This window comes from Lycium barbarum, chromosome 9, assembly GCF_019175385.1.
Source record: "Lycium barbarum isolate Lr01 chromosome 9, ASM1917538v2, whole genome shotgun sequence".
Taxonomy (NCBI): domain Eukaryota; kingdom Viridiplantae; phylum Streptophyta; class Magnoliopsida; order Solanales; family Solanaceae; genus Lycium; species Lycium barbarum.
Window position 1 is genome coordinate 113825696 of NC_083345.1, and position 22980 is coordinate 113848675.

Sequence of the window (22980 nt, forward strand, 5' to 3'; positions counted from 1 at the left end):
TTTCTTGTGTCAGCAGTAGGTTTTTCTTTACTCCTAGAGCTTCTTTTTGTTAAAGAGATCTCCTCCTCTTCCTCTTCTTGATCTTCATCTGCAAGTGCCATGGCTTCTTTGTCCCTTGGTTGACTCAACTCAGCAGTGTTTATAAGTTGCTTTTTCTTCCTTGTATTCTTCTTATCTTTGGATTGCGAGGAAAACTATCCTCTAGTCCTAGGTCTGGAAGGGGGTGGATTTTCAAAGTGTTGAAAAGAGGTCTTCTTCTGTGCAGTAAACTTACCTTTTCCCAACTTTCGTTTCTTGAATGTTTTTGCAGTACCGTATCGTTTAGCAGACCCTTGACCAGGACCAGATCCCTTTGCTGATGATTTCTTCCAAGGAACAATAATGGTGGATAGAAGTGTAGCATCCAAAGTCTCCTGATTGGGACCAAGTACCTTCCCTTGTACTGGAGAACTCGTTTCTTCATCATTTCTTTGTTTTTCTTGCATTTCCAAAGACTCACACTTCTCTCCTATATTGGCAGATCCACTTGTAAAATTTGCAGCATTCCCAACAGGATTTCCACTACCCAAGAATCTGTATAAGTTACCACCTTCTACAAAGACTTCAGGTGTAACCTTATCCCTAGTTTTCACATTTTTAGTTCTTTCATCAACATTATCAGCAGTTTGGGATACACTCAGTCTTTCCTTACACTTAGTGTTTTCAAGGACATCATCCAAATTTTCACATTTTCCCTCAGTTTCTAGTTCACTCCCAGCAAGCAAATATTCCTGATTAATGAACTCATTTACGGTTACTTCTAAGTCCAAGAGATTTTGATTACCTGAGTTTACTGCTGCCTCATCCAATATTTATGAAACTCTCTCACCTCCTTTGGTTGCATATTTGCTAGTTATCTCCATTACATTATCCTTTTCAGTTCCTTCCTCAGTGAGCTCAAACAGTTTGGAGGTAGTGATAGAATTTGCACTATTATCGGGAATGGGTTTGTTGGACTGAGAGGGATGCATGGATTCAAGGGCATAATCTTGTGATTGTTTCTCCTTTTGAGTGTCAGAGAGACCAGGAACGGTTGATTTAGAGACAGAGCTTATTTGGTTTTGTTCATGGAAATTTTGGGTTTCTGGCTCGAAAACAGAGGACGGATAGTCAGTTGGAGGAGGGGCTTGAGAAGATGAAAGTGTGGGGATGGCTTCAGTAGCATTTGAGAAGGTTAACACTTGGTTAGACATGGAAAGATTTGGGTACGAAGATGTGATATTAAGTAATAGAGAAGAGTTTTGATCGACGAAGTTGAGATGAGAAGAGAGAAAGCATTTTGGTTTAAAGATTAAATGAGAAGCCCCCTCTTGATTGGTCGAGAGAGGGTTACTGGGTCAATGTGGGTTGGGCTTGAAGAATGTCAATCGATGAGATGAAGTTTCAAAAAGGCAGGAGAAAGGACTGACACTGCATTCAACGACATTAATGATGTATGTCAATGCTCGAAAAGACTACTAAACTGAGCAAGCAGGACCAGGTCCCATGGCTTAAGATAGCTTAGGTAGAGAAGTCTGAGAAATGCAATATCTTTAAAATTTGTATTGTCCTGAAATGGTCATGTAAAGACACCCATTATCAATCATAGTTGACCATTAAGGAGATGTAAGTGATTTAGGCAAACTCAGTTCCAGTTGGTTTCTCTCAAGATACCCTTTGCTCGATGCGTTAAGACGAATGTAGGTACTACAATTCTCCATCTTCCATGACTTCATATGACTTGACCTTTTTTCACATCTTCCCTCAGGAAGAGACTGCTCCAAAATGTTGTGACTGTTGCTACTCTAGTGCTCAAATCGCTATTGATCAGAGCAGCACTCCAGATGATAGCAAGATCATTTCATCTTCAAACAGGATAGATTTAAGCCATCCATTTGAAGTGGTTTTCAAAGAGGGATGAAGGGACCAGGTCCTTTACCTATAGGTTATTTCTGAACCCTCTTAATCATTGAGAGAAACTTCATTTTGAACCTCGATAGACATCATAAATCTCAATACCCTTCATTTAAAACATTGAAAACATTTGACTTGCTCAGCAGAAATCTTTTCTCTTTTGATAACAAAGAGTTTTCACATTCTTGGATTCAACTCACTGAGTATCAGATCCCTTGAAGAGGAAGTTTAACTGAGAGGCATCTACTAATCTCTGTGTTGAGTGACAATGTTGTTGGCCATTTTTTCTCATTTGTAGCAGAATTCTTCGATCTTGGTGCACGCTTTCACAGAGGAGTGCCTTGCAGTTTTCCTCGTATAAAGAATGTCATTTTCTTCATTCTTGACACTTACACGCTCCTTTGTTAAGGCTTTGAGTGATAGACTATCCATTTTTTCAATCTTGTGCTTCAAGCAGTCAACATTTCCACTGCCCTTTCCCACTCCAGCCCTTTTCTCTGATCACTCGTTAACCCTAGGACCCAAAAACAGTTGGATCCCAAGTAATAATAGAAGGGATGGACTTGATCTTTGTTTACCCCTCCTTGCCAATTTCCCTTCTTCTTCCAGGGACCGGGTCCTTTGCCTTTTGATTTGATTTCAACCACATTCCTTCTACTTTGTTCTGCTCGGGCTCCTGCTTTGGCCCATGTATCATAACAATCAGCGTGGTCAGAATGAACATAACTCCAGTTTTCACACCTAGATCTTCATTTGCCCTAAGTATTGTGTGAAAGTGTGTCTCTTTCAGCACAAATGCTCTGTTTCACATCGTAACTAGAACGGACTAGAGTAGGCTCACCAAAAAGCCATGTCCAAAGATATGAAATCTCAAGATCTGTCTTTTTCTGCTTTACCTTCTCCTGAATTAGCTTATTTCTTCTAAGCTCCGCGATGAGATTTGCCTTGGCCTTTTCAAGTTCTTTCTCAATCCTAAGATGAATCTCACCGATCTCCTATTTTAGCCTAGGAGAAATGTTTATTAGCTTCTTCATCTGATGATTGTTTGAGGCATTTTCTCTGATCTCTCATCTAACTTGATTACTTGGATTTCCTGGGGACATAGTTTTGTTGTTTCTATTTTGCTTGAAACCATCTGCCTAGCCAGAAAATATACAAATCAAGAGATTGGCAAGAGATATCAACCTCTTCTGAGAGTAGCAGTCCAGATCCTTTTGAATATCAACAAAATAACCTTTTTGTCAGAAATCTAGTCTTCCCTTTTCACTTCTTCATTGCCATTTTTAGCAACAGAGCTTGCCTTGAGTGTAAATGTAGATTTAAGTTCATTGTCAACACTCATCATAGATATATCACATTGTTTATCTTTATATAGGGTGAATAAGTTTTTTCTGGTTGCCATGACCTGTTTCACAAGATGATTAGCATCATTTCTTCTGTTGGCATTCTTGGCAGAGACCTAGTTCCATGCAGCTTTATCTTCATTGTGATTTTTTATAAAGCCTTTGAATATGAGGAGAGCATTCCTCCGAGAGATGTTCAAGCTTTCCGCACTTGTGACAACAAATATTTTCTTTGTAATTCCTATTGGATCTTCCTTTATTAGAGATTATGTTATTTTTTCGAGCCATATCTTGGAATCTTTGAGTGAGAGGCTCCATGTCGATATCGTCACTTTTAGAGCCATCTATCTTTGACTCTCCTTTCTCAAGATCTTGAATAGGCTCGCTGTCCTCCATTTCTATAACCTCTCGCACTCTTGCCCTCCACCACCTATAATATCCTCCATTGAGTCTTCGTGGTCGTGTGCTAAATTCTTCCTTCTCTAGGTTTGGTGAACTGGCCATAAGAGGATCCTTTCTAGGTGTTACCCTTTTAGAAAGTCCTTGCTCTGATACCAATTGATAAAACCTACCGGTTCACCGTTGCCTAGTTCACAGGCTGAGAGTTTTACTCAAAACAGTCTAGGGGACGTGGTCCCTGAACTGTTCTCACAGATAATTATGAAAGGTAAACGAGGGAAGAAATTTACGTGGAAAACTCCTTGCTCAAGGGATTAAAAACTACGACCTACCTCAGTAGGATTTCCAACTTCACTAGACTGAGCAAAGTGTAAGATTACAAGTTTTTGTCCTCGGAATTAGTTCCTAATTCTACCCCTCAAAACACCTCTGTTGTAGGTGAATCTAGACCACTAATCTCCCCTCACAAACAACTTCGCAACCTTTACTCCTTTTACTCCTCTAGGCTGAGAAACTAATCCACCTAGAATATAGTATAATCCTAGTGTACCACTCAAGGGCACCCCTTGAGAATTCAAACCACAACGACTAACTCTAGCCAAAGTGTTAACACACAGTTTCAAAATAAGGATCAAGAAAATACCTACAAACAGCCCTTCTCAAAGGAATGTAGGTTCACAATTTATAGAACAAAGAAACAAAGACTCAAAAACCTAAGGACTTAAAGCATCTTCAATTCAGGGATCTGGTCCTTTGGCTTGTTGTGGCTTGTTCTTGAGAGCACCTTGATAGGGTGGCGGTTGTCATACCCCATTTTAACCGGGTTAAATTAGAAGTACAACATATTGGTGATTCCTATTTTTTGTTTATTTGTTTTAAGGAGTCGCCACCTAATTATTTATGGTGAATTAGGACACCTAAAGTTTATTAAAGTTATTTTAAAGTTAACTCTGTTTTAAAAGTCTGTGAAACTTAAGATTCTAGGTAAGGGTTCAATTAGTCTAAAAGGAAGGTATTAGGCACCCTTTAAGACCCATTAACAATGGTTAACCGACCGGACTTAGGTTATTTAATTAAGGCTAAAATGTAAATGTAAATGTAAATATTTAAATATTTAAGAAAATACCTTGTAAGTATTGCTAAAGTTATTTAAAGTAAAACTTGTAGAAAATAATAGTTGCATAAAGAGTTTAGTTGAAATAAACTAAAAGAAGCAGGACATGTAATGTTTATATATATTTGGAGAAAAGCTAATGTTAGTGTGAAATTTGTGATGTTTAAATCTCTAAGATAGTAGGCATAAATTATGATTCCTTTAGCCAAAATATGTAGTCATGCTATTTCGAAAATCAATTATTCTAAAAAAATAAATATTATAGATACTGTAAATAGTTTTAACATAAAAGGAAAATGAAGCCCATGGAGCTAATTGTTAGTTTCTCTTTGAATTGACTACCCATTACTAAAACTAAAACCCACTAATTTATTAAAGTTCATCTAAATTAACAAACAAAATGTTAGTCATACTATGCATGTTAAATACACACAAAAATAAAATTAGAGGGGTAGATATAATGTAAATGGGCTTGGTCCATTTTAGACTGCTGTGATCTGTTTGCAGCTGGGCTTCGGCCCAGTAACAATTCATATGCGTTGTTGCTGTTGTCACGCCTGTTGGGCTTCAGCCCAGATTTTTATTTCCCTGTTTGGCTGCGGATTGGCTACTACTGTATGGGGGTGACTCGAGAGGAGTTGTGTTGGGCTTTTGGCCCAACGCCGAAATGCGGGAGGAGATGACGAGTCGCTTGGACTCGTATGCGAGATGTCATGCATAAAAAGAAAGATAAGGATTAGTATGCAATCGATAAACATGTGTAATATACTGGTCATATATACACATAATCAACCATGATATACTTGCAAAATAAGGATCACAAAATTGAATAGGCAGTAGCGCGACGGATCTGATCGAAATAACCTTCAATTCAGTGGAACTTTTGCAGTTTATCACAACATCCATTATCATAAACAAACACTAAGTCTCAAAACACATTTTAAATCCCTGAGCAATCTGATTGAGCAGAGTGATGCACACAGTTTGGGGAATCATTTGTTTCAATAGCAAATAGGTCATATCACTTATTTCTTAGTTTTCCGAAAATAGTTTCTGACATATAAGAGTTAGAAGGATAGAGTATGAGAAGGGAGGTTCATATATAACCATATAGCAGTTCAAGTGAACTAAAAAAATGAACAGGTGCTAATAGGGAAAACTGATTATCAAGAATGACTGGACATAACATGCTCTTCAAATGTCAACACATAATACACACCCAAGTCTAAACATGGAAAATTTGGGGTATACAAAACACTTATTGAGTTCAGGAGGGATATTCTGGCATTCAGACACATTTTCAGTTCGTATTCTTCATATTGACAAGGCAAAACACTAAGATCTATAGCAAAATATTATGACTGCCAGTGGCTTGTAATACCAGAGTTATAGCAAAATAACAGCACCTCTTAGTTCACATTTTTTTACGATCAGTTTCTCATTTACCATGAACATAAAAAGAGGGAAACAAGGCATTGAGTCACAGATAAACACAGACAGGCAGAGTAGCAGTTGACTGGAAAAGAGGGATCTTGACATGTCATTTCCAGCTTAGATTATGATCACAATTTCAACAACCAAACCAAATGATGTGTCTTCTTTATTAAAATTGAATCAGGCTAAATGTAGTATAATTCTTCAACCAATATTGGCAAAGGTAAGTAGATTGGCAACCAGATCAAAACATGATGCAAGCTAAGTGGAATATTGACTTCACACAGTAAGGATGCAAAGGTAAATACTCTCAAGTATGAGGAGGCACAGCACACTTATGAGGGCAATACAGGGGTAAAGTTCTAGTCATAGCATCCATGATCAGATGCAGGTCACAATACTAAACAAGATGAAATGCCTTGGAGGCCATGTGATTACACAGAACAAGCATACAGAGTGTTTTAGCTAGGATAAGAAGCAGGAGAGGAGAGAATACATAAGGAAACAAGTCAAGAAGAAGCAGGAGTGTCATGCAAAAATCAGAAGGAAACAGTAGCACAGAGTAGCATGGGTATGCAGCAGCCAGGATGAAAGAAAGCAGGCAAGTTACAGCATGTTTGAAGGGCAGGAGCTATGCAAAATTCATTCAATGATACATGAAGACATATCTAGAACAGAGAGAGGTAAATCACAATCAGTAATGCAGAGTTCAAGGAGTAAAAACAGGACCAAGATAGGGCTTGATGTTCATGATCAGTAAAGATGTCCAAGGGAGATGCAATGTCACAGAATTCCCAAAGAGGAAACTAACTATGCAAGACTAATGAGGATGAACTATCAATACAGAATTCAGGTAATCAAAAAAACTCCTCAAGGTACTGATGGGTATACAAAACCAGGTTCAATGCTATGATTATGTAATGGTCACATATGAGTTGAGTTGAGTTGAAAAGCACAGAATCATGTCATGTCGCCAAGGCAGTAATTCAGATAGCTACCATTGAATATGAAGTTGTTAGATAAATATTATACACTCGGACCTAACTGACATCAGGGTCTAAGACCTGTTTATTTTCATATAAACATACTAATCCGACAAAATAGAACTAGGCCTAATATATGATTGCTAATAGAACTGAGCCTAGAATGTAAACTGGAGACCAAATCAAATCAGTAAACAACCTCGCCATGTCATATGATAATTTTATCGTATCTAACCCAAGCAGATTTCATTCATGCCAGGGTATATTACTTAAACAAACAGAGTAAAAGAGAGACAGTGGTGGCCTGTTTTAATCATATACATAATATACCTAAGATATACACACCATGGTATGTATATCAGATGTATATCGAATGTATACCTTCGTCTTACCTTGATAGCTCACTGTATACCATATGTATATTCGGCTCTAAATGGGTTCTAAGTTCTGGAAATTCAGTCTAAACATCCAAGCTACAGTATACGTCTTTCAAATTCATTTCAGCGATTAACATTCTATCCTAGCAGCTCCCAAACATCAAAGAAATAATATGACGACAAAGAAAATACATAACTAAAAATAGCAGAATCAGCTAAAGATTTAACTAAAGCAGAAACTAAAGACTAGAAATAATAAATGTATCGAGGTTTACCTTTTTTGTATGCAGTGAACGGGGACGTCAAGGCCTCGAATCTACTCTCTCGTTATGAATAGACCCGAACACGACGAACGATTCGAACCTCAGATTGAAACAGACCCGAAAGTTTATGTTGAGTAAAAGTTCAAGAACAGACGATGATTGATCAAAAGTGTACGAAATGTGAGGGTAAGCTCTGGGAAACGCTGAATAATCGTTTTCCTCTAGAACGCTAAGCCAAAAAAACCTCCCTAAAATGTTGAGTAATTCTGTTCTTTATAGGAAAATATGAGGGGAGAGAGGGGCGTATGAGAGAGAGGAGCGGGGGGGACAGAGAGTAGTGGAGGTGGCAGAGGCGTGGTGGACAGCGGTGAGTGGAGAGGAGCGTGAGGAGGGAGACGAAGGAGGAGAGAGAAGCGGGAAAGAGAGAGGGGAAGGGGTGTGCGGCGGTGATGAAGGGAAAAGAAATGAAAAACCCTACTGGTTTCATTTAGTTTGTGGGACGGACCGGGTTGGGTGGAAGGGATGGGCTGGACCCGGAAATAATGTGGGCTGAATTGTTTTGAGTAGGGGAATAATGTGGGCTGATCTGTTAGCCCATGTATTTGGTTGAAATTGTTGATCCTTCCTCCTCTAATTTAATTATTTTTGGGCTTTTAACTAGTACAATATATGCTATATGAGACAATTAATAATTAATATGTAGAAAAATAAGGATTTAACAAAGTGTTGTCTTGTAATTAATTTAACGAGTCCAAACCCGAAAACGAAACGATGACTAACCGTTTAACATTTGTGATAAAGTAATGCTCATAATGTTGAAAATAAAAGTAGTGATATTAATAGTAGTAGCAATAAAATATTGTAAAAAATAAAGTATTTAGCTCGTTAGTAAATTTAGAAACCCGAGTAAATTAAATAAAAGAGGGACAAAATTGGGTGTCAACAGCGGCTGCACTTAAGAAAAATGTATCTTTTTTGGGTTTTCAAGTGTTACGTCAAACTAATTCACACATGTTGCATACATATGAGACCAATGTAGAGAGCATGTGAGAAACATGTGACTAAGGATAGTGACTACTCAAGAGTCCTCAGTTTCCATCATACATACAGTTGTGCTGCTGCAGTTCTGCCAGAACAGGACAGCAGCTTTACAGCTGTTAAGTCCCGTGCAAATACTCTCATAGGACTTGATGGAGGACTTGGTCCTTGGATCGTTTGTCAATTATGAAAACGATGAATGCTATAGCTCATCAAGAAAGAATATCGTGAGTAAAAGAAGAGTTACTTACAAATCCAAAGTCGTTAGTCTTATATGTAGGTCCAATCGTGGTAAATTTCGAGCAATAATTTGCAAGGAAAAGCTTCACATAAGGAATCTCATCAAAAACAGCTGCAATACCACCATTTGCACTACCTTTAGAGGGTAAATCAACACATTCCTCTGGAGTATTATATGCCTTAAGCCTGTCCTCATCGAAGTTCATCTTTCTCAAAAGTCTGAAACAAAAGAACCTGGTTAGTAGCCCACAGTTTCCTTGTTCTTCAGAAGTTCTTTTACATCTGTAACAGTTCGTTGGAGTTTTTCAACTGTTAACATTGATGTTAGACTTGTTGTATAGCTTGAAGTCAATATAAGTACTACTAGGAACCAGATGATCAACACAAACCTTGCCAGATTGCTTACTATCCTCTCCTCTGTCAGTATCAAAAAACAAAAAAACAAAAAAAAAAAAAAGATATTTCGGATTAGAAGCTTGAATGATATGCTATAAGCAAGAATAGAGGCTAATTCAGATTGAAGAGAGTGTGTGTAGTAATTAGATATTCCTAAGTCTTTCCAATACGTATAAACTCCCTTGAGAAGAATTATGATTAAGGATATGTTGGGTATGGCCAGAAAATATTTTCCAATTTTCCCATGTTTGGTTGGTCAATATTTTGAAAAATATTTTCTATAAGAAAACAAGCTCCTTAAAAATAGGGAAAAGTAGTAGGAAGACAAGTTTCATAGATGACATTTCAAGTTCATCGTCTCCTCCCAACCAACCAACGCCCCCTACTCCCACTGGTTGACCATTCCTCACCACCCCCGAACACCCACTCCCCATCCCACCCCATAGTATTTTGCTAGATTACATATCAATGCTTAATTACCAAACACAAAAAAATAAGTAAAAGCCCCACTTGTTTCGCAAGAAACGTTACCGAATACACCCTAAAGGTAAACTGAGAATTTTACGGAAAAAGAAGTTCCATCTGTATAGGATGACATTCTTTTTGGAACAAGCTAAAAATGGAAGAGTATCATATAAGTTGGAACAGAGGAAATACTAATTTAAGAGGAGGAAAAGAAATTACTGCAAAGACCACAGCTGAGAAGGAGAACCAAAAGATCATGCCAACTTGGTGCCAAGGAGGTCCCCTGAAGTCTTCATTTACTCGATGTTCGAGTAGCCAAATGACAAAGGCAATGAAAACAAAAGAACAAAAGCTTGTTAACCAGAGCTCCCAAGTCAATGGCTTCAAGAATACCCATGCATTATCGCTATTATCATCTTTGATTGGCACCATCATTGTGACTGCAGATTCTGTATATGGTAATGTGAAGTCAACAAATTGCGACCTATTCGCGACAATGGTAGTGTCCCCTACAACAACATCAAAGTTCTGTTCATTGGTTAATCCTTGTAGCATGTAAGAATCATGAAAGTATATATGTGAAATATGTATTTCCCTGTAAGATTTGTCCAATTTGTTTTAGTTCAGTTTATGGAATTCGACCATTTTTCCCTTAAAGCTCTGTAAGAGTGCCGCTACCTACTATAACGTATACATCATCAAGTCACCTAAATGGTAATAACCTGAAAAATAAGATGAATTACCTATTACAACATGTTAAAAGACATAATTAATTGTAAAATCTCTTTGCACTTTCAGTATATATGGACAAATTCCGTAGCCAAACAGCAAAATTCGTTGCTCATCCTACTTAGCGACCGATTATCAAAAAATTCTATTAGCTACGACCAATTTAGCGACTAAGTTCGTAGCTAATTTCATTTTTTTGTAGTATTTTTTTCAAGTATAAAAGATAAAGTGCAAACTCCTTAAAGTCGATGGTAGAGTAACAAGCAAACCTAAACTTTTTTGTATTATTTTTTTCAAGTGTAAAAGATAAAGTGCAACACTCCTTAAAGTCGATAGTAGAGTAACAAGAAAACCTAAAAATATGAACACAAAATGACAGCTGGCAGAAAAGAAGCTAATATATATTGCTTTATGGAGAAACAGGGAGACAACGAAATTTACCCCAAGAAATACTTGAGAAACCAGATCATTGTAATCTCCAGCACTCTTTCCATCAGGAGCAGCAAAGGGGATATATTCATAAGGAACATAATATGGTAATGCATCCATCACCGCATCAAAAACATCGATGCAATATCCAGTAACTTTTGTTGTGTTAGTAGTAACATCTCTTGTAACTTTCACAAATTCGGTGAAACCATCCTTCACTGGAACTCCAATTTTCAGTTTCTTTCCATTTGTTGGTATCACCCAACCTTTAGGAACAGAAGTAGTGTCACCACTTGTTGACATTAATGTTATACCATTTGTTGGTATAACAAATGATTTAATAAGCTGGAGATTGCAATTGTCCATTAACAATTTGAAAGTCTCCACTAAGGCCTTTGAAAGTAGTGTTTAGTATAGCTTTAAGAAGCTTCGGACCATCTTTTGAAACTCCAAAAGCTTCAAGATTTGTTGCATTTCCTGAAAAATTTTACAGGTGTCAAAATCAACTTATTTCAGTATCCCGCTGAATTAGCCTAAATTTTAAAGAGATAATTACAGTCCAATACCTTTCGATGATCTAATTACAAAATAGCCACAAATGTACAGGTTTTGTATATTTAAGTATAAATATACATAATCATGTATAGGTTTTTGTATATTTTGACTAGTGCCTGTAATTAAGTTTGGCCGACGAGCCAAAAATAAATGAAGCCCAATTTTAAACTAGTTGGTTTATGACCCATTTGTTGACTTGATCCTACTATGAGTTGAACCCTAAATAATCCATCAAACTATTGAGTCAAATTGAGTCAAATAGCGTAACTTAACATGTCAAATACAGCCCAAACCAAGTATACAAAATTAATTTTGGAGATTAAGAAAAGGCCAAACCCATCGGTAGACATTTGTGGTCGTCCAGTTCTTTCACTTGAGCACCTAAAGTGGACGTTATTTCATTTAGACACTTAAGGTGGGTAATACCTGTTCCAGTTAGACAATTTTTGCACCAGATGTTTTAAATCCCAAGCGCGTGTATATCAGTCAAAACCTATGTGGATTAAGTGACCAATTACATTGTACTAGCTCATTTAAATTTTGCCAACTCATTTGCCAACTCAATTAATGATGTGCCAACTCATTTTAATTGGCCACATCATTGCACACGCGGGAAAGTCAAGTAAAGACCAAATTAGGGCTCAAAATTACCCATTTCCATATACACACTTCAGGTGCAAGCGATCAGGCGATTTGCCACGAAAACCGAGGTAAAATTTTCGTCGATTTCGTTCAATATCTTCTCCATTTTCACTTAATTCTTAGTTAATGATCACTCATAAGGTATTATTTTCATTTATTTGCAGGTTTTAGTCTGGAAATCGACCCTTTGGACTTTGTTCGTTTCAACTTCATTTGCGACATTGGAGAAATTTAAGGTTCTACTGAACTTTTATCGTGTTTGTATGCTATATTGTGTTTAAATTAGGGTGTTTTTGTACGAAACTGGTTGTTATCACCTTATTTGTTTACTAGGGTTTATTTGGGAATTTCAGTGTTAAAGTTCGAGTTTTTTGGGGTATTTCCTTGTTGCTTGTGTGTTGTGGGGTATTGGGGAATATAATGGACGACTATATTCTTACTTGTTTTTACCATGGGGATACAGTTGTGGAAGACCCTGTAGTGGGTCCCATGTACAAAAGGCAATTAGAGGTCTTTGGTGCTGCTATCGATAAAGACCATTTTAGTCTTGTTGAGTTGGAAGCATACACTAAAGATCTTGGGTACACAAATGTCCTTGGATTTACTGCAAAAAGGTTGATGATAGTGCCTTTGTTCAGCTTACTTCTGATAGACAATTACTAGGGCTTGTGAATGACTTAAAACATGGTGATGAGTTTGATGTGTTTGTGGTCCATGGAGTTGATGAGGTGGAGGAGTTGCCACAACCAATTGGTTTGTTGGTAGGGCCAGAGGGTGATGACTGTATTAATGACCCATGTGGCACTCATGAAGCTAGGGCAACACATGTGGGTGGGAGGGGTATAAATACTGATGTAAATGTTCCAGATGGGGATGAAACATTTCCAAAGAAGGCTGAAACACCTCCAAAGGAGGCTGAAACACTTCCAAATAAGGCTGAAACATTTCCAATTCCAAATGTGGTTGAAACTGATCCAAATAGGGGTGAAACAGATCCAAATGGGGGTGAAACAGATCCAAATGGGGGTGAAACAAATTTGAATGGGGGTGAAACAGATCTGAATGGGGCTGCAACAAATGGGGATCAATCAGATGTTGCTAGTAGTTCTGAATCAGATTTTTCAGATCTTAATGATTCAGATGTTGATGAAGAATTGAGAAACTTTAAAGCTGAAAAGAGAAATAAAAGGAACCCCAATCCTAGAAGAAAAAAAACTAACACAGAGGAAATACCATTAGGTGAAGCTGGTGTTGATAGAGGCTTTGAAGATATTGGTAGAAATAAGTCTGCTAGGTATGTGGGAAGATTAGGTGGAGATGAGGATTATATTGACAGTTCAGATTGTGGTAGTGATGACAGTGATGATGAGTTAGATGCTGATGCTGTAAGGGGTGTTGATCTACCAGCAAGAAGGAAGAGCACAAAGGTCAGGTATGATCCAGCTTGTGTAGTTGCTATTTTTGAACTTGGTATGGTTTTTGAAAATGAAAAAGTATTTAGGAAAGCATTAGCTGATTATGCAATAGAATACAAAGTTAGTCTTAAGTTAAGGCCTAATCAACCTGGTAAAGTAAGGGCTCAGTGTAAGGGTAACAAACAGTGCAAGTTGTTGTGTTATGCAGCAACAGATAGAGATTCTGGTGACTTTATGATTAACAGCTACCATCCTGCACATAAGTGTACAACTTCTAACAAGAACAAAATGTGCAACACTAAATGGCTTGCTGCTAGATTTAAGGATGAAATAATTAAACAGCCATCTTTGAGAATATGGGAAATACAAGACATGTGCAAGGATAAGTTAGGACTTTATGTTGGTAGGAAAATTTGCTACAGAGCTAAAATTCAGATACTAAGAGAGTCTATGAGTGATTGGAATTTAGAGTTTGCAAGATTGTGTGACTATGCTGATATGATAAAACAGACAAATCCTGGTAGTTCTATTTGGGTAAGGATGGACAGAGAAAGTTGTCCAGGGAAGAATTTGTTTATGTACTTCTATGTCTGCTTGGATGCATTGAAGAAGGGGTGGATGGAAGGTTGTATGAGAATAATGGGTTTTGATGGGTGTTTTCTAAAGGGTGCTTGTAAAGGTGAACTGCTAGTTGCAGTTGGCAAGAATGGAAACAATCAGATGTTTCCTATAGCCTGGGCAGTTGTTGACTCAGAGACTAAGCATAGTTGGAGTTTTTTCATTAGTTACTTGAAAGAGGATCTGCAGTTGGGTACTGGAGATGGTCTTACTGTGATGGCAGACATGCAAAAGGTAATGTACATAGTAACTTGTTTAATTTCTTACTGTTTCTTACTGTTGAGTGTTTCTTTAATAATTTCTTTTCTTTGAAGGGTTTTCATGCTGCTGTAGAAGAACTGTTACCAGATGCTGAGCATAGGAGATGTGCAAGACACATCTGGTCCAATTGGCATCAAGAATGGAAGAGCAAGATTGAGAAGAAAATAATTTTGGAGATATTCTAAGGCCAGTTTTGAAGTGAAATTCAGGTCAGAGCTTGATAAAATGAGCAAACTTGGTAATGATATTTGTGCTGATTTATTGCACTATCCAGAAAAATCATGGGTGAGGGCATACTTTAAAGAGCATTCTAAGTGTGATGTTGTTGAGAATAACATGTGTGAGACCTTCAATTCATGGATCTTGTCTTGTAGACACAAATCAATTATAACTATGTTGGAGGAAATTAAGAGAAAGATAATGACTAGACAATGTGATATGATTAAGTTTGCCAACACTTGGATATCTAAGATTTCACCTATAGCTAGACTTACCTTAAAGGATAATAAGGAAATGGCTAGAGGCTGCAAGATTCTTTGGAATGCTGATGTTGGATTTGAGATTGGAGAGGGTGAGTATAGGCATACAGTTAACATGAGTACTAAGAGTTGTAGTTGTAGAACTTGGCAACTGAGAGGAATTCCATGCCAGCATGTTGTTTGTGCATACTACCACATCGAACTAGAGCCTGAACACTTTGTGGAGTATTGGTATAGGAAGGATACATTCTTAAAGGCATATAGTCATTTCATCCAACCAATTCTAAATATGAAGATGTGGCCTGAAACAAATAATCCAAAGATTGAGCCTCCTGCACCTAAACCAATGCCTGGCAGGCCGAAAAAGAAAAGAACAAAAGACAAAGATGAACCAAAAAAGATGAGGTATGGAAAGGTGTCCAGAAAAGGGGGGAAAATAACTTATTCAAAGTGTCATCAACAAGGACATAACAAGAAATATTGCAAGGTAAAATAGTTTTCTTTGAGTTGGTTAACTTGTTTATCATGTATTTTAGGCTTTTAAGTTGATTACTGCCTTTAAATATGCAGGTTGTGCCAGGTGTAGAAGCACCTAGCCAAAGTTTACAACACCCTGCAGAAGCACCTACAAGCTTAAGCCAGCCTACACCTTCAGCAGCAGTTTGTGATGATACAACTAGAGTTAGGAGGGTGAATCAATCAAAAAAAGTTAGAAGCTCAAGCCAGCCAGCCCCACCTACAGATACAAGTATTCCTATTACAAGAGGAATAACAAGTCAACTACCTCCTAGAAGAAGACAAGTTGCTGGACAGAAGAGAGCCAAGGTTACAACTGGAGAGGAACCTGCAACTAGGGGACACAAGAGGGCAGCTGATGTTGGATTTGGCATATACACAAGCACAAGTGGAACTCAAATACTAAATGTAAGTCAATTCTAACTTTGGTCTCTAAAACACAACTACATGTAACAAAACTGATTATGCTTCATTTTTCTGCTAAAATGCAGCCAGGAACATCAAGCCAAAGGATTCTAGAAACTGGTTCAGCTTACAAGGATGCAAGTCCAACAGGAATAGACCTTGGTTATAAAGCTAGAGGATTGAGATGGAAAAACAATGAAGTTGTCACTGGTCCCCAATTGAGGCAGATGGCAAACAAGAACAAGAAGAAGAAGAAGAATTGGCAGTATTAGGATAGGATGTAGTACTTAATTGGCAATGTAATATGGCACCAAACAATGTCTCTTTTTGGATGCTTATTTTGGCAATCTGCTACTTGTATGTAGCAGTAAACAATTAGTACTTAATGTTTGCTTTTGGCTACTTTGGTAATCTGCTACTTGTATGTAGCAGTATTAGGATAGGATGTAGTACTTAATGTTTGCTTTTGGCTACTTGTATGCTAACTTTGAGCTCATTCTTGAACATGTTAATATATTAACTACTATTTGGGGTTACTTTGTGCCCATTATATACCTGTTGTGGTGTTTAAACAGTTCTGCTAATGTAATTATAGCTGCTGTTGGTGTTGAATAACATTGACCTACCTGTTGTTGGCAATAATATGTAGCTTAAACAGAGCATTGTTGGCAGATTTTTATGCAACTGTGTGAGCTCAAAACAGAGCATTATTGGCAAATACAGTATAGACAAAACAACATTTCATTTCATTTCATTCAAAATGTTGGTTTACATGAGTGACTGTTGGCCAAAGTTCAGCCATGCCAAAATACAAAATTGTCACAACAATGCAGTAACCAAATTACGTTCCGACAATCCTAACAATATTACAACTACACAACTTAGCAAAAGGCAAGTACTTAAGGAGCACATATTGTACTGCTCCATCTAACAATTTGGCTTGATTTTCCGTATCCCGAGCATCACAAAACCAACAACAATGGCAGCAACAATGAGCATATTTCTCGCTCGAATTCTTTTCTCCTCAAAAGCCTTCACTTTCTTCAACAAACCCCACATCACCCTATTTGCTTGCGCAGGGTGCCTATTTTCAATTCAAAAGAAATAATCACAACCACCCATTTTCTACAAAACTAATTTTCAACCCAACAATTAATCATCTAATAAATAATTAAATAAGGAATGAATGAAGATATAAGTTTACCTTTGGTATTTTACAACATAAAAATCTGCGACCTGGGTTTAATTGGGTCCAAGAAGTCTTCAATAATGCTTCATTACCACATCTACAATACCGGGCATGTTATTCAAAAATTCCATGAAAGAGTCAGATAAGCTCGACATAATAGTAACAGCAATGGCACGAACGAGATGAAGCAGAAAATATTAGCTTGAATTTGAGGGAAAAAATTGGTCATGAAAAGGGGCTAAAATTAGGGCTAAATTGGATTTTATTTTGAAGTGGAAAAGATGATATGTATAAATGGGGAAGTAATAATACCGTTGGCTGCCACATAGGATTAAAAAAAAGGTTACACGCGCATTTTCTTGACTGATAACACGCAACATGCCAATGGTGCAAAAATTGTCTAACTGGAACAGGTATTACCCACCTTAAGTGTCTAAATGAAATAAGGTCCACTTTAGGTGCTCAAGTGAAAGAACTGGACGACCACAGATGTCTACCGATGGGTTTGGTCTTAAGAAAATAGAAAAAAGAGGGGAAAGTTGGGCCATGTTTAACAGATTGAATTATGATCCATTATTTGACATAAATGACCCAATCCATTCTGACCATATCACACTTTGTGCGAATTGGGTCATATGACCCGTTTATTGATGGAAAAATTACCTAATGTAACTGGTTATGCAGCATAATTACACTTCATAGAGGTACTTCTAAATAATTACAAAATATAACTATATTTTACATTTTGTAGCATAATACACATATCCCTAAGTTGTTGGCATAATTCTTGTATGCGCAGATGTTGTGTATATGCTACCAGTGTATATACAATGTATTAGTGTATATACATTGTGTATACAATGTATATAAGTGTATATATATTGATACTGTAAACGCGCTCATACAACGTATATGCTAGTCTAAAAGAGTGTGCATTCAGTGTAAATGTTACGTTTTGAAAGAAAAAAAATATTCTTAAGTTTTGAAAAAAACATAATGTCGCTAGTTACCTGAAATGTTTGATTTTCGAAAAGAGGCACCACTGATTTTTGATTTCTCCATAGCGATGGCTAATGCAGTAGCTGAATCATAAGCCCATAGTCCATACACATCCAATTCCGCATTAATAATTGTTGGATTTTCTTTTCTAAACTTCCATCTAGTAGTAAAATCCTCAACCTTTTTATTTCTTGGGACATAAGTTTTCACACCACTAACACCTTGCATGGATTCAATAACTAAAGAATCCATGGAATTCAGTTGGTTTGCCATAGCATCAGTAGTAATCCAAACAAATCCTTCACTCATCATATCAAGTTCCTTAGCCACTGTAAGAAGACTTGAACCAAGTGAATTTGGCATATGTACAATAAACACTCTAGTTTGCATGTTCATCAACTTCAATAGTTCAGATTTTATTTGATCAACAGTGGCGAATTCAGAAATCACACTTCCATAAGGAATATGTGCGTTTATTTTTTCCAATGCATCTGCTAAAAATGGTATAATTCCTTCTCCAAACTGATTGTCAATGTAAATAGGCACAACTTGTCTCCATCCAAATGATTGGATTATTGAACTTATAGGATTTATTTGAGATGAATCGTTTTGAGTTGCACGAACGAAATATGGATTGCGAAATGATGAGAGTGAGGGACTTGTAGCTGAAAATGAGATGATTGGAACTTGAGATTTTTCTCCTAAATTGATTATGAAATCAGCTTGCATGGATGATATTGGACCTATTATGGCTTCCACTTCAACATTCTTCAATAGATCAAGTGCTGCATTTCCAAAGAAAGAATTAAAGGCAAATGATAAGAAAAGCATTACATAGCATTAATTCTGCATGTGCACTAATATCTCTAGATCCTACGCGTAGGTAGGATTACACTAGACTTGTTATTATTGTTGACAATATACAGAAAATGGTGAAAAATATCCCTAAATTATTAAAAATAGGTTATTTTTACCTTGTGTTAAATTTTGGTACCAATTAAATCCTTGCCGTATAATTTTTGGACCATACTTACCTTTAATACTTAGGACGAGTCACATGAGCATACACACATAACAAATTATAATGTATTTAATGTTCATGTGACCAGTTGTTCGTACTATGGGTAGGTATGATCCAAAAAAAAAGACCCCAGAGACTTAATTGGTATTGAAATTTAACGGAGGTAAAGCGGCCTAATTTTTTTTTATTATTTATTTATAGTTTAAGAGCGATTTTGGCTCTTTTTAATATAATATTTTAGGTCACCTAAAAAGTAATTACATGTAATTTCTAATTACTTAAAAAATTTAAGAAATTGTTCGTGCAGTGACACCAACATTTTTGTATGAATTTAGAAGCTGAGCCAGAACCTTTTGGTTATGGGTTTTGGATAGCAATTTTTTTACTGGGTTCTAAATACTTATTTGTACATATTAAATGAATCATTTAATACAAAGACAAAATTTAAGCCAAAATCACTGAATTCTGCCAAACCGATAATTACAGTTCTGCCCCTTATTTATGATTAACCTATTCCACTATTCATGTCATGATCATGCATGTAATCACAAATCATGCTAAATGTGCTTTACATTAGGGTGTGTTTGGTGCCAAGGAAAATATTAGATCGAAGTTTCGAGTCACGTGGAAAACAAATAAGAACACTATTGATGCTTCTCCTGATTTTGGTGCAATAGTTAAAATAAAGTAGTTAGGACTTAAATGTGTAAAAGAGGTTTTCAAACGTTTCCATGGTTTTAGTAGCTATAAAATATTAGTAGTAAATTATAGGAAAAAGTTAGTTAACAATAGAAAGTTTTAAATCTATCTATACTCTTTTTTGTTTTAATTCTAGGCTCAACAAACCTGTCATTTAAATTATTAAGACCTGCTGTTGATATTTAAAAATTTTGACCTTACCTAACCTGAAAGTTCTAAATGTTACAAGAAGAAACCAAAATTAGAATCCAAGTCAGATGAGTCAGTGCCATATGTTTCCCATGCATGTACCTATATAATTATGTTAGTTACGAATTATATATTCAAAAAAAGGTTATGTCAACATAATAATCTATATTAATCACTTCTGAGAACAACTTCTTGTTTAAGTTACTATAAGTCTTTAATTTGAACTGGTCAAATTGACTAACAAGAAATATTTGTGTGGTACCACTCTACAATGATATTCTATTCTCCTATTATAAAATCTTTAGTACTAATATTTACTCTAAACTCCTTAAGTACAGGTTGAAAAAGTCAGGAAGTCAACATCAAATTGGTTAGCTATTTAATTAGTATGAATTATTTTTCAATCTTACGTGTATCAATCTAACACTAGAACAACATTAATAGAATGCCAAATTAAAATCATGACGTGACTTATAGTGTAATTCATGAAAAGCTTTTGCTGTCATTGACTTCACGGAAATAAAAATACACATATATTTAACTTGGAGGAGATTATTTTTGACTTATAGCATATTGGCCAAGCTGTTAAAATTAATTTATTCTAAAAAATATTTGTTAGTAAAAGTACTTTTAAAAGAAGTGTTTCGTAGAATAACAATTTGTGTTTGGTTAAATCAGTTCCAAGTGTTTTTTTATTTTTTGTTTTTTGTATTTGATTTTCGAAGTGTCGAGTTACAAAAGGATATACATAAAAGTTATCACATATTTATGTATTAGCAAGGTAACACACAAAAAAGGTTAAACACTTATTTATGTTAATAAATTAATATTATATTCAATAAAATATGAGATATTTAAAATATTAACATTATTTAAATGGATAATGAGCCTACATATTATGATTTGTATTTTTTATTTTAGTTTAATAACTCTCAAATTTAACTTCTTAATCGTATATGTCTACCAATAAGTAGAGAGACAAATCTAAACAGTAAAAAAAAAAAAAACAACACTAAAAACTGTCATTGGTACTGTTCTGATATTTAAATTAATAGAGCAAACTTGTGGGTCGAATACTATAATTGGCTGGGAAAAAAACAACCTTCTATATATTTGAATCAAATCCTGTTTCCAATAGTGCACATAATCTTATATTTGTAAATATTCTCACATTAATCATTTCTCTTGCTTATTGTTAACATAGCACATATAATATAAGAATATGAACATATAATAGATAACTACTGAAATCTAGAAAGTCACTGTAAATATGAATTTTTAATATGAGTATTCTTGTCCTAAAAAGGTAAAATCAAAAGCACATATTTTCAGGAAAAGCTGCTTTCTTTCATCTTCTGCCTTGTGTTACTATTCAAGAACACTTATTTTTTTTTATTAAAAGCTTGACCAAATAGCTTCTTTCTCTAAAATAAGTGCTGTTTTAATTTATCTTAATTTTGCCTCTCTTAAATTTGGCCAAACAAGTTATTAGTACGTATACTATTATGAAGTTTTCTTAGGTTGATTTTCTTGGTGCAATCAAAATGCTTATTGTTATAAGAAATTCTTGTGCAAAAACACAATGATGGATGTAGAAATTGTTCTTTGATCCAAACTAAAGGATGTAGATGTATCATGGCTTTAGTGATAATAATACGAATATTCAAAATTTTCTAAATAGCTCTTGATGCACTAAACCATGGTCAGTTTAAAATAAATGTATGCATATATACAACCAACTTTATGTTATTCTAATGTTGGGAATTTGCATTTTCAAATATTAATGTCTCATATTCTTTTTGAAATTTTATCGTTCCCCTTTCAGTTAATTTCTTATTCTCTCCAACCCCCCCTCTCCTCCCAAAAAAAAAAATGGAAATCATAAGGAGTATCGAGTTTTTGTTTGGTTCACTAATGTGAATTTTTTTAATATCATGTTAATTGACCGACAACAGAGATAACTTCTCTTCTAGAGGGTAATATCAAAATAAAGTTACAATATACTGTAATGAGTAGAACTCTTTATACTATCAGTGCATATAACTTAAACTCATATCTACGTACCTGCAGCAGCAGCGCCAACAATGTCTCTCTTCGAGTCACGGTTATGGAGAACCACCCTAGTCTTATAATCAGAGCCATGATCAGAGCTATAAAAATCAGATAAAGCCATCGAAATACAGGTCAAGCCCATTTTCCCAAACCATTCATCCATGTCCAACACAACTCCCACATTTATGGGAACTGTTGATGATTTGTTCTGTGCCGTGGCCATTTCCATGGAGAAAAATATACCTAAACATTGCAAGAAAAAAGAGAAGGAGATTGAGAAAATAATGGCTTTGCTAGTTTTCTTTCTCATCTCGACAAAAGATGCCTTTTGAGTAATCTTGATTGGTTGGACAAGACTTGAGATTTATAGAGAATATTAATTTGACTACTATACATTATATCAATTTAATAATAAGTTTACCTACAAACTTTAGGGATCTTGGGATTATATTAGATCATTGTCGCTACTAAGACAAATTTTAAATTATTTTGTGATTATGTAGCTTTCAGATGTATAGTAGTCAATGGCGGAGATATGATCAAAGTTTTGAGTTCGGCAGAACTGAATAGCTTTAGCTTAGAAAATTACATCCAATGACCTTGGAAATGAAATATATGATCTTGAACTTTTGACTCATACGCTTGCCCCATGAGCAAATCTTGAAGGTCAAAAGTCAAAATTTGCTAGACTTGAAGTTTTTATCATAGAACAAGCGAGGTCAAAAGTTCAAGATCAGTGCACCTTCAAAACTATTCTTGTATATCACCCGCTTGAGCTCAGATCTTATATTTATATTA

The 22980-nt window shown here is 35.8% G+C and overlaps 1 pseudogene; it reads right to left on the bottom strand.

Annotated features, from left to right (window-relative positions):
• Positions 1 to 2690: 2690 nt before the first annotated feature.
• On the bottom strand, positions 2691 to 22482 carry LOC132612195 (glutamate receptor 2.2-like; annotated as a pseudogene).
• Positions 22483 to 22980: the final 498 nt, after the last annotated feature.